General features: G+C 39.0%; 1 pseudogene; it reads right to left on the reverse strand.

The window, feature by feature from the left end:
- Nucleotides 1-9,837: 9,837 nt before the first annotated feature.
- On the reverse strand, nucleotides 9,838-11,209 carry Kat8-ps1 (lysine acetyltransferase 8, pseudogene 1; annotated as a pseudogene).
- Nucleotides 11,210-14,195: the final 2,986 nt, after the last annotated feature.

Genomic DNA, 14,195 nt, shown 5'->3' on the forward strand with positions numbered 1-14,195 from the left:
TTTACCGCCATTATGTATTGGAATATTGCCTTAATTCTTTACTGTTTTGTTAAAATTTTGTGATATGTTAAATCAGTGATGAAAATTGACAATTCTTTCTGTACTTTCACAGAAAATTCTTCAACCCTACTGACAATGATCAACATGTGACACACATTATTTCATTTACCAATGGTTAAACATACCAGTGCTAGTTAGAAAATGCAGATATAAATGAACTTGGCACTCTATACTCAGGGGTGTCTTTTTCAATACTGTGAACCAGCTTCCTCCTGGAGGCTCCATGTCATATCAATTCACATCATAACTCCTATTTCTAGTGCATAGTGTTTTAATCTTCTACTGTGAACTCTCAGATTTCTTTGCATGTGGGAAAGTAGGAAAGGTTAAGAGATGATTGTCTGAAATTAAAGGGATGGCCAATCATTTAGGCCCAAATAAAGACCTATCTCATGTGAGAGAGCCAACACCTGACATTATTAATGATACTCTGCTATTCTGGCACAAAGGAGTCTAGCATAATTGTTTTCTGAGAGACTTCATTAAGCAGTTGATGGAAACAGATGCCTACAACCAAACATCATGTGGAACTCCAGGAGTCCTGTGCAAGAGTAGAGGATAGGAATGAGCAAGCCTGAGCGGTCAAGGACACCACAAGAAGACCTAGAGAGTCAACTAACCTGAACCCATATTGGCTCACAGAGAATGAATCACTAACCAAAGAGCATGTAGGGGTTATACCTAGGCCTCCTACATATTTGCAGCAAATATACAGCTTGATCTTCATGTGGGTCCTATGACAATTGGAGCAAGGGCTGTCTCTGATTCTGTTGCCTGTCATTGGATCACCTTTTCTTAACTGGACTGCCAGGTGGGGCTTCATTGGAGAGAACGTGTTTAGTTCTCCTGGAACTAGATGTCCCAGAACAGGCTGATACCCAAGGTTGAGGTGGGGGGGCTTTCCTTTTTCTGAGAAAAAGGGAAAGGGAGTTAATGGAAGGAGGAATTTTTCAGGGTGAGATAGGAAGGAGAGGTGGGGGATATGCAGATACCGGAGTATAAAGTGAATGAATTAATGATTAAAAATGGAATAGAAAGAAAGGGGAAGAGAGAGGAGGAGGAGGGAGGGATGGAGGGAGAGAAGAAAGGAAGGAGGGATGGGGGAGAGAGAGAGAGGGAGAGAGACAGAGGGAGAGAGGGAGAGAGAGAGAGAGAGAGGGAGAGAGAGAGAGAGAGAGAGAGAGAGAGAGAGAGAGAGAGAGAGAGAGAGGGAGGAGCTGCCCACAGCAAAGAACTGATTGGTTAATATATAAAAAAGTTTCTATGTGCTTATAGCCATTGATTGATTATATGCTGAGGTTACAAGAGCACCTCTCTATATGTATTCTGCTGCCGCTGGCATACTGCCTCTCTTTTTTTTTCTTATGATCTTACTAACTCCTGTCCCTATCCCTATCCAATTAATTTTGTCATTATATTGGAGATCCGCTTGCATGAAATTTATTTTTTTTAATGACTTAGTAGATTAATTTGTAAGATGGGAGTATATTAAGTTTCCTGTTGAGTAGGTAGAAAATGAGGTCAGCAATGGGAGTCTAGAGAACTTGATTTTGTATCCTGTGAACTAAGATTGGCTTTATCATCCGTGACCATGGTCCCAGTCTTATTCACTTATCTGAATGAGGGTGCGCCCTATCCCTTTCCTGGTTCAGGAGCATTGACTGTACCAAGCTGTCATTGTGCCTTGAAGGTCTGAATTCCTTTTCCACTGCCATGGCCTTTCTTTCCTCAGGCAGTCAGTTACTTAAATTATATAGTGAGCAGTGACTTTTCAATTTTCAGAAGCTAATTGAATGTAGTTTCACAAGATGTAGAACCTGGATGCTCTGGGGGAATCTCTAATTCTGCTGACACTTTGCAATCAACACCAAGCACAGTCCTAGACCATTTTCCATAGAGGCAACAAAGCAAAGGGAATTTGGTGCAGGATTACAGATTCCCTTAAAATTTCTGCTTTTCGGTCACTGCTCAAGCATATCTGGATGTTCTGCTATGTGTGTCAAGGTCGATTTCATGGTGTTAAGGATTATTTCAAGGTCTTTAGGTAAGGAAGTTCTTCGTAGCTGAGAAAAAGACGAAAGGATCCACCAGTTGAAGGTGCCTTTTACTGACTAGGTACCAAGTCTCTCAGGAAAGGGAGTCTATCTGTTAATATTGTTTCAGAACAAACTGTACCCTGGTTTATGCTACTGTGTGGAACAGTGGTTTTCAAGCCCTGTATTGTCCTAGATGACTCCATTTTCAAAGCATTTGACTGTATTTAGAGTGCAAATCCTGAGGTAGCATTGATATTTTGTTTGTGCGGAGACAGCCATTACTGGTTCAGTATAGTCCCTGATGCTGATTGATTAGTACCTTACTCATGTAAGTACATAAAAACATGTTTCTTATGAACTGATTCAAGTAGATCAGGGACAAATGAGCACAGAATTATAACAAAGTAAATCAGAAACACTAGTCCTGTGAACTTACAAATCTTGGCTGAATCAAAGGACAAGATAGCTAACTTTGAGGTATAATAATACCTACCAACATGTCACTTAACTACCGACTGTGTGTGTGTGTGTGTGTGTGTGTGTGTGTATGTGTGTGTGTGTGTGAGAACATGACTCCCAGCTCTCTCCCAGCCAGAATACAGCAAATACAGAGGCGAATGCCAGCAGCAAACCACTGAACTGAGAATAGGTCCCCTGTTGAAGGAATCAGAGAAAGAACTGGAAGAGCTTGAAGGGGCTCGAGACCCCAAAAGTACAACAATGCCAAGCAACCAGAGCTTCCAGGGACTAAGCCACTACCTAAAGACTATACATGGACTGACCCTGGACTCTGACCCCATAGGTAGCAATGAATATCCTAGTAAGAGCACCAGTGGAAGGGGAAGCCCTGGGTCCTGCTAAGACTGAACCCCCAGTGAACTAGTCTATGGGGGGAGGGCGGCAATGGGGGGAGGGTTGGGAGGGGAACACCCATAAGGAAGGGGAGGGGGGAGGGGGATGTTTGCCTGGAAACCGGGAAAGGGAATAACACTCAAAATGTATATAAGAAATACTCAAGTTAATAAAAAAAAAAAAGAAATGAAGGATAAGTAATGCTGAATCTTTCAAATGGTTTGTAATGGGGTCATGCTTAGATTCTCCAGGTGGGTTCTGTCTTTCTTTTTCTTTGATACCTGTTAAAACAAATGTTCATAAAGTTACATGAGACATAGAAAACAGACAAAAAACTCACAATATATATTGGATGAACTAACATTTACACTTTCTACACCTCCCCAAAGCAACTTAATATTTTAGATTTAGAATGATTTCATTATCATATTTGCATTATTATAGAAGGAAGAAAAAGATAAAGGTATATATGCCACAATGAGGTTACAAAGCAGCATGCATATGCACTTTCATATAATCACATGTGCTAATTTTGCTTCCTTTAGTTCATTATCTTGAAGAAATGATGAATTAAAAATTAAATATTATTAAATGCTTACTATGTGGCAAGTACCTTCTCTATGCTATTTACTGAATTAGTACAAAATTCTGTGGTAACTTCATTTTTATCATTTTTTGTTTGTTTATATTTCTTGAGTCAGGGTATAATATGGTCCAGTCTGTTCTTGTACTCCCTAAGTAGATGAGTATGATCTTGAACTCCTGACCTTCTGGTGTCTATATTCTGAGTGCTGGCATTACATATGTATAGTCCCACACCTGGCTTATAGATAGCAAAGATAAAGCCAGCACTCTACTTACTGAACTATATCCCTCGTCCTTTTTGTCCTTTTATATAAAGATATTAATACTTAGACAAGTGATGCCATTCTTTAATGTCGTATGACAGGTGAATAGAAAATTAAAAACCACACTATTTTCTATATAAACCAGACACCAGAAATGCCCATTTTTAACTTATATGTTGCTAAGGAGTGTATGCTACTCACCAGGAGTTGATATTTCATAAAGGAATAGAAAGAAAGAGAGACTTCACTGAAGATTGAAGAGATGTAAAAGGAATATGGAGGGTTGGGGGCTAGCTTTGATTAACTGTTAATGCTCATACCATTGAAGAGATGCCTGGGTTCATGGGACAGGTGGATGCTATGAATATGTTTATACACCTAAATTTAGTTTCAATTTAACAGTTTGATTTTATGTGTCATATAGTTTAGATTTTGAGACTATAATTAATATTTTAGTCTCCACTGAAAGTAATAAAGTTTGAAACTCTTCAGAGAAGACTATATCAGCAGTATAGAGCCTAATTTCTACAATGATGACATTTTTTGAAAAATGATGCTTTTGAGCTATGCTCATCCAAACAAATTATCTCATAACAGTTTCATGTTCTTGCTAAGGTGTCCATATTTCTCCCTAAAGCACTAGATAGTTATGATCTTTCTTGATTGATGCCTTGCCTTTTATCAGCCAGAAAAATGGTAGCAAGATGAATTGGAGCAAGGTTCATTTTCTAACTAGCTGGGGATTCCTGAGTTAAGAGCCTTCTGTATTATAAAGACTAATTCAAATTTTGTAAGTTTATTCACTTTGGAGAAATTCTTAATATTTGTATGAAATGCCTTTGAACACCTACTAAAATATTTTCCAATTGTAAGGTAAACACTTATGTATATAAAATATTAACAGAAACAATACGAACACATACCCACACATATATATGTATACATATATATATATATATATATATCCTTTGTAGAACATTTATAAAATGAAAATATTTTACTAAGTTCTCCCTTTTCTTTGGTCATTTTAAAATGTTTTTATGTTCTTACAACCTCCTCCAACTCCATTTTTAAACAAGCATGCACACCCAAACACACGCATACAAAATGCACTCACAAACATATGCACATGTACTCACACATACATACATTTGAGCAACAACACCCCCTCCCCACACACTTTCCCTTTTCCAATGAGTTAGATAGTCTTTGAGTTCTATATGCACCATATTCTGTAATATTTTATCTTCCCATCTCTATCAGATCATACCTTTCTTGTAGATGATCTGAAGATACTCTGTACATAGTCCTTATGGTTTCCTTTTCCTGATTTTTAATCATTCTATGCTCATATACACATATTTTATATGTATGAATATGTCGGCATGTTTATGTGTGTGGAGATATACATATATGAGAATGCATGTAGAGAGCAGAGGACACCCTTGAGTGTCCTTTCTCAGTTATGACCCACCCTTTGTCTGTCTGCATGTCTTGAGCGTGAGCTCTCAGGAGTCCGGAGGTTACTTGTTAAGTTAGGCTCATGGGCTAGTGAATCCCAGTTTCCCCTTTTCTAACCACTTCATACATGAGTTGTGGAATGTCATACTCAAGTCTTTGGGCTTGCATGGAAAGAACTGTACTGACTAAGCCGTCTCCCTCCCCTGTTCTCCATACAATGCTTATCCCTCTCAATGGAAGGGCACATGCTGTGCTCAGGCTTTTCATTGTTAACATTTCTGGAAATGTGTTAAGCGTAAGTTGTCTTACTGTTCCCTTCATCCCTGAAATTGGACGTTGAAAACTCAAGAGCAACTTTAGCATGCCTTCTTTTACTTGACTCATATACTGGTCTTAAGCAAGTGAGTAGAATATTCAAATTCTACATTCCCTTAGACATAATTGTCTATCATTCCCTATGAAAACCGAAAGCAGTAATTGCTAGGGATAGCAGAGTGTAATGTGAACCTCAGAATGCTAGCAGCAGAGGAAAGCTAATCTATTGATTGAACAGTGCTGGAGAACACAACTGATTCAAGGGATAGATGAGGCAAACTTTGCTTGCTAGGAAGAACAGATACATTAAAGACACCTAAACATCAGGAATGAGACTCATTGATTTAAAATCAGCTGCTGTATAATCAGTGAGCGGGCCTTCAGCAATACTAGCTTTCCCCAGAACATATAACTTCATTCTTTTCACTGTAATTAATATGTAGGTTAACATCTAGGATCTCTAAAATATTTATGAAATCCTAGAAACAGCTTTCAAATCATTGAATTAGTGTGACAGAAAATGGAGCATTTTATGACAACTCAACACAAGCTAAAGTCATCTAAGATGAGGGCACCTCAATTAAGAATATGCCTTTATAAGATTTGACCTGTAGAACATTTCCTTTTTGTTTTGCTTTCTTTCTTTTTTTATTCTTCTCTCACACATTACATCCTGATTACAATTTCCTCTCCCTTCACACCTCTGAGCAGCCTCCCACATAGTCCTTCTTTCTGAGATCTACTCTTCCTCCTAGGAATACCAACCACACATGACCTAACAAGTTAAATAAAACTAGGCATAAAACTGCATGTCAAGGCCTCACTAGGCAACCCAGACCCAAGAGCAGGGAAAGTGATTAATGAGAGAGGGTCCAGTCCATTTATGTGTGGTGTAATCCCTAGGCTAGTGGTCCTGAGTTCCATAAGGAAGTAGGCTGAGCAAGTCATGAGGAGCAAGCCTGTAAACCTTCCTGGCCTCTGCATAGATCTTGCCTCCAGGTTTCTTCTCTGTCTGAGTTCCTGTCCTAGCTTCTTTCAGTGATGGACTGTGATTGTAACTTGGAAGTGTAAGCCAAAATTAACCCCCTTCTCCTCAACTTGAATTTTGGTCATGGTGTTTCCTCACACCAATAGAAGGGGGGGAGGGGCTAGGGGGATGCTGGCCCGGAAACCAGGAAAGGGAATAACAATCGAAATGTAAATAAGAAATACCCGAGTTAATAAAGATGGAGAAAAAATCCTAAGACAATAAGTACAAGCCAAATGAAAGAGTAAATTGTCTTGTCTTCTGCCTTACAAGCCTGATGGAAGGAGATAACTTTATATTGTTTGTGATGTCGCCTTAGGTAACATTTTCTAGATAGAGTCTTCTTTGAGTTTTCCCTTAATGTCCATTTAGCATTTAGTTCCCCAAGTTATATCTATATGTGTATCAAAATGGTCATTTCTTATTTTTAGAAGAAAGTGTTTTTATTAGCTCTTTGAGAATTGTGTTTAATCATTTCAGTTGTACACACATCCCATCCATGTTTCCACCCAGGTCCATTCATACTTCTCTATCCATCTAACTTTTAAAATGCCCTTTTTGCTGTTGTTTAAGCCCATAAAGTCCATTTTTTGTCCCATATATTCTTGGATGAATGTCCTTCTATTGGAGTGCAGTTGACCTACCAAGAGCTAAACCCTTAAGGAAAACTGCTTCTGCTTCCAGAACCTGCCTTTTGCCAGTAGCACAGTGTTCTTCTGACACAGAATGGAAGCTGCCCATGGACTCCTACTGGTTGGGACAACATGTACTACGCAAGTTCAGGTTTGACAAAATTCCTGCTCATTTCTCCTTAAACTAACCACTTTCTCAAGATCTCTTAATCACTAGTATGAATTCTTTAGGAGGTTAATTTGGTACTGTTGTTTAGTCCCTGAATGTTTAGGCATGCTGGTGGACGGCATAACCTCCATGGTGGTGCTATGATGAGATGGGGTGGTACAAACTTCAGGAAATCTGTGGTAGTGAGAGATTTTAGGCTGGTGAGACCTACTGTCAAGAGGGATTTTGTGTACATGTGGTCTTAGGGACCATGATGATGTCTGTGGTCCATGCTAAGCCCCTGAGAGGAGCTAAGTTTTTTTTAAGAGGCCAAGAGCTGGGAGTTTGATCAGAGGCCAATGAGTATATTGGCAGCACAAATTGGAGCTAGTGTATCTTTTTCTTTTCTTTTTATCCTTCTTTTTCTTCTCTCTCTTATTTTTCTTTCTTTCTTTTTGGAGACGAACATAAAGGTGGGGGAGTGCACCTAAGAGGATGGTGATAGGGTTGCATTATATGAAATTCCCAAATAATCAATAAAATATTATGTTGGAAAGAAAGGCGTATATGACACCAGTTACTGCCAACTTCCTTTATTGCTCTCTGATATGATTTGAGTGGCTTTGCCCTGCAGCACAGTAGTAAAGATGCCTCAAGGGCATCTCAGAATTCTGAAATGTTATAGCCATCACAGGCACAGAGATATATAAATGCAAACTTGATTATATAAATGTATAAATGCAAAGAAGAGTGATTTTAGAAAAGGACTGTGGACTGCTCGAATGCTTGTGGACTTTGCTTCCCTGTGTTCAGCTATCTTGGCATTTAAAGGTCACCATGACCAGGGTTGATGCAGACTCAAGTGCAGTTCAAGCTGGCAACTGTCTTGGAACTCTCCATGTGATGCTTGTATGCCAGGCATTTAGAACTGAGAAGCTGTCCGAGTGGCAAGTCAAAGCATGATAGTGTTGTAGTTTGGGAAGCATTGCCCAGTGGGTTGATGTATATAACCATGGGAGTGAAGCTGAAACAATGGAGACTTCCAAAGATAACTGGTGCCAGCAATGTTTGATGCCTGACACTGGTGGATGCAGATAGTGAGTAGTGTTGTCCATTGAGTCAGAGAGACTAAGCTCTTGGGAGTCTACTTCCCATCTTGGAGACTTCTCATCACCAACTGCACCTGATACCTAACACAGGGTTTTAGAACTTATTTTTCCCCTTTCTTTCTAGAATTTGGTTTTATTTGGGGCTAAATCTCTTTCTTTCTTTCTTTCTTTCTTTCTTTCTTTCTTTCTTTCTCTCTCTCTCTTTCTCTCTCTCTCTTTCTTTCTTTCTTTCTTTCTTTCTTTCTTTCTTTCTTTCTTTCTTTCTTTCTTTCTTTCTTTCTTTCTATCTTTCTTTCTTTCTTTCCTTGCTTCTTGGCCAAAGAGTGAATGAATTTGCTCTACTACATGCTACTGCATAATACTACATCTCAACAATGGCCCAGACCAATATTTTAATAACTGGAAATCTTTAAAACTGTAGGCCAGACTATAAAACACCAGATATTTCTGACAGTGAGAGAAACCTCAAACTTGGCCACACTCATGATAATTGCGACTCACCTCAACCTTTCTGGACACACTGTGCAACTCTACTTTCCAGAGTATTTATCACCTTCTAACTCACTATATAATTAAACAGTTTACTATGTTTGTATTTCATTGTCTCTTTACACTATTGTTAATGTACACTAATGCTTCTTAAATATGACATTTCCTACCTGGAGTTCAGGAAATACCACAAAGCTGTACAAGAGAATCCACCTCTGGCCTTTATAACTATTCACAGCCTGGTCTACGGCTCACAGACATTATGAAGAGTTTTGAAACGTAGCTTCTGTCTCTCTGTTCACTCACACATTAATCTGGATTATCTTCAGAGGGCAAAATGCACAGAATTTTGGATGCCAGCTTTCATTGAACTCAGAACTGTTAGAATAAAAGCATGCTTTTAGCAAATTTATAAATAATTTTACATATAACTCTTTATTATATCAAAAAGTAATAGAATCATTTCCTGTTTGATAGGAGTGGATATTTTAAGCCTTTGTCATTTGTACATTAAGAGACTTGAATTCAATTCTTTACATTTATATAGGTAACTCAATCTGTAAATACTGCACAAATATCAACAATTCCTGTATCAACTGCTACATTTCAGATACTGTGCTGAATGCTATAGATCTCAAATAATTAGAAAATATGTTATTATTGACATCAATGAATGATGCCTGGGTAAGTCCTAAATACTAATATAGCAAGATATATACATGATAAATATAGTTACATTTTCTTTTTTTCCCCAGCATACCAGCAGAATTTACTTTAGTAATAAATGACACAAAACAGGTCTGTACACATATTTACAGGTTAGCGGCCAGGAAACAGATGCACAGAAGGGCATAGGCCACTCACTTCTTGGAGAACTTGACTTGGTTGTGCTTGGGGGATGCCCACTTGAGGCAGACAGAGTCCACTGTGATAGGTGGCTTCTTATAGTGGGCACTTTTGAGATGTTCTTCTACTAGCTTAGGTGTGACACAGATCACATGCTGGCCCTTCCAGTACTTGACCATGTTGAGGGACTGCAGGGTGCTGATGATGTCATTGTGGGTGATGCTGGTCATCTGGCTAAGATCTTTGATAGACAACGTGCCCGGGAAGTCTCGAAGGATCTCCAGCAAGACCCATGACCAGCAGCTTCTGTAACTGAGTTTGCCCACTCAGTGGCTTCTCTGGGGAGCCTACAGTACTCTCAAGCTTAGAAAGCTCATAACTGAAGGCAATGAGAAACTTCCCATAGCCATGCCGCTGGTAGGGAGGCAGGGTCAGAATGCAGGCCACGTTGTTTCCATCGGGGGATTCCTTCTCCTTAGAAAAGTAGCCAACAATGTGAGGCCCTTGCCTATCTACTTCTGTCAAAATGTAAAAGACAAAGGGCTCCACATTAAAATACAAGGTCTTGTGGTCCAGGAAAAGCTTGGCCAGCAGACACAGGTTCTGACAATATATCTTATGGTCTTTGTCATCCACTTTATACACAGAGATGTTGCTCTTTCGATAGATCTCCTTCCCTGGGGGCTGCTGCCACTGGCCTGGCCCAGGTGGAAGCGGTAGCTCTTCTCGAACTTCATGTATTTGAGGCAGTACTCGCAGAGTCAAAGCTTGGACTGCTTCCCATAGTCCTCTGGGAAAGGTGAGAAATACCAGGCATCAATTTCATAGTTGCCAATGTGGGTCTTGTCTACATACTTCACTTTGGTGATCGTCTCATGCTCCCTTTCCAAGGCTGCTGTGGTGGGGTCCATCTCTGCATAGGTCTTCTGTACATGGTTGATCTCATCATGCTTTCGTTTTTGGTTTTGAGCGATCTTGCGCTCAGGCTGCTCTGCCAGCTCACTCAGGTACTTCTCAGAGTTCTTCGGCACGGCATCCTTCACTGTCTTGGTCAGAGCAAGTCGGTTCTTGTCCACCCACTGGTCTAGTCGCCTGTTAAAGCCCATATAATGAACATAGAATTTTTTTCGGCCCTCCTGGTCATCCACTCGAGACTGGATCACTTCTGCTGAATGCTAGGTGCTGTCGGGCCGCCGGCACAGGTATGTTTCTCCGATCTCCACGGTGACTTCCGGTTCGCCACGCGCCGGATTCGGCAGAGAGACCCGGCCCAGGGACCGGGCAGGCCCCTAGACCGCTGCATTTTCCCCCCAGACCGGGCTCTCCCTACCCTACAATTCCTGAAGTTGTTGCAGCAACTGAGGCTGTTGCTCCCTGTGCCGCCATTGCAGTGCCGGAAGTCTAATTACATTTTCAAATGCATGCATATAATATGTTCAAATATGTATAATATAAAGTCTTATTTAATTACTTTACAGAAATATTTTTCTTAAAATAATAGCTTCAATAATTTTTTAGCATAACAGTAAAACTTTATTTTTTCTGTTTCAAAAATTAAGTTCCGTTTTTAAATTTTTGAAGGCACCCAATAAGTTTAAATATAGTATTAGTACTCATATGGTAATTTATGTCATAATTATTTTTAAAATATTTTCTTGTAATGACATTTGGTATGCATCTCTCTATATACTTAAATATTAAAAGGGCCTGGCCTATTAAGTCTAAGGAAAAGTGCTGAGATATTTAGATTACATTAAAAACAGAAGTGAATAGATTTGCCCTGAGCCTCGATAGCTATGCTTTTTATAAGAAACTGTCAAGTGTACAGTGCACTATTTGTTTTAAGAAAATACTGCAAACTTGAGCAATATACCTTGAGTGACAAAGCTTTTGTGGGGTTGACAAAATCTTTTAAAAATTTTTATTATTAAAACAAATTTTAAATGTACATACATTTATGACATATTCTTATCCTCCTCCATGTTCTTCCGTATCTTCTCCCCATCCCTACTCACTCAACTTTAAGTTCTTCCTCAAAATACAAACACAAACCCAATTCAACAACAAACACCCGTAAAACAAACAAAAAACCATAATAGAGCACCACCCCCAAAATAAAGCAAAGCAAAAACACCACCAAACTGTAACCAAATAAAGAGTGCGTACACACACACACACACACACACACACACACACACACACACACACACACATCTATGAGACCCATTATATATTGGTCAAATATCCCTGAACGTGAGGCCAGCCCTGGAGTGGTTGTTATACCCAGTGCTACTTCATTGGAGAAAAGAAATTTTCCTTCTCCCAGCAGTTATAAATGCCAATTCAGTTTTTAACCTTCACCTTAGTATCTGAGTTTTCACTAATCCATCCATTTATTAATTATAATTTTAATTTATTTTTTCATTTATTCATTTAAAAAATAAGACAAAATAAAATACAGTAAGATAAAACAAAAAAAAAAACCCACATTGAAGTTGGAGAAGACAAACCAATAGAAGGAAAAGTATCCGAGAGAAGGCAAAAAATCAGAGACTCAGTCACACACCCAAGAATTCCATAGAAACAGTAAATTGGAGTGGACACTGTAAATGCAGAAGTCCTAGTGCAGAGCTACAGGACACATGTAAGGTGCTTCAGTGTCTGTAATTCCCTATGAGATTTGCTTGTGTTGATTTATTCTCCTTGGGTCCTCCATCCCCTCATTTGAGGAAATGGACTTCCAGGTTACCTGTTAGTTTAATATCATGTTTTACACATTTAAGTGACACCTTGCAAATTTAGTCGCAAGAGTAATTTTATTCTTACTCAAAACAAAATCACACAGCTTCTTCCCAATGGGGTCATTGACTTGTGTTGTCAGTGGGTTTGGGCTCCCATATGTGAAATTCTGTGTTTCACAGGGCGTATCACTGATTCCTAACACGTTGTTACTAAGATTTCCCATTATTGGTGAAGACTGCTTCGTTTTCTCCTACTGCCAGCCATGTGACTTTATATAATTATAAAGCTGCCTATACTTCCAGGATGACATGCTCTCAAGCTTAAAGACAAGACACATTTATATTGGTATTTTAACATTGTCATTGAAAGCAACAGCAGTTCTAATGGGATTCTTCCTATAGACAAGGAAATAAGTCCTTCCTCTTTCCATCCTGTTTTGTGCTCTGAGCTACCATTATTCAGTTGCTTTATCATCTCCCAGGAATTCTGCACTGTCTGTTAGACTATTTAGACATTATGAGAGAAATAAATACAGAAACACTATGAAAACCCTTTGAGGGTTTATTTTCTATACTCCTCGCTAATCTGATTGCTGAAAAAACCACATACTTCATGTACCCTATGCCTCTTGGGGCATACTGTTTCTGTACACTGCTCAATGGAGACAGATACATTTTCTTTTCATGTGTACATTACACTTGGCTAGAGCCAGCAAGTGCTTTGGTCTGATGTCTTGTGGCACGGCAAGAGACAGGGCCTGTAGCCCTGTATCCTCACAATCAGGGAACTTTCTGGGTTCAGCAGGAGAAGGAGCTCCTGAGCGTCAAAGGTTTTGTGACCATGAGACCAGAACAGTTTCCTTCATGCTAACTCTGAGCATCCCAAGACTTTGTGCTTAAGAATGAAACAGTAAATTGGGAGGCTATATGTCTGGAGTTAGACATTTTGGAAGATAAATTCCTTGAGACAATCATCTATAGAGGACATGATTTATATGTGCTTTCTATATGTGTATATATATATGTATATATATATACACACATACACACACACATATATATATATATATACATATATATATTGTATGTTATATGTTACTGAAGGCATGAGGGCTTGTTAAAGATTAAACAGAGACTGCATGGGTGTTGACTGGGGAAGTCAGAATCAGTTCATTTGGCACTTGGCTTCTTCCCCACTTAGAGTTTCTATTGCTCCTGAGTTTCTCATACTTAGAACATTCTGACTTCTGTAAATATTGCCAGATGATTGGTCTCCTATTTGATTAATCAACTTTTGAGCTAATAAAGTATATTCCCATCTTTGACTAGGTACTGCCAAGGATGCAGAAATGGATTGTGTTGTCTTTACCTTAGAAGAGCTCATCATGTAAGAGAAGTTCAAAATAAGGGTGTAAATAATGAAAATGTCAGACAACATGTTTTAAGCTGTCTCATAGAGAAGTAAGAATGATTTGCTTTAGGACAACTTGGAAGTATTTATGAAAGAAGAGACATGTGATCATGAACTGAAAAGTATAGAAAGTTTTCAACACAAAATAAAGATTTTTAGAAATCTGGGAATACATGAAATTATGTACCAATTTCTAGGTATAGTCTGGGAATGGGGCTGG

The sequence above is a fragment of the Rattus norvegicus genome, chromosome 2, assembly GCF_036323735.1.
Source record: "Rattus norvegicus strain BN/NHsdMcwi chromosome 2, GRCr8, whole genome shotgun sequence".
Classification (NCBI taxonomy): domain Eukaryota; kingdom Metazoa; phylum Chordata; class Mammalia; order Rodentia; family Muridae; genus Rattus; species Rattus norvegicus.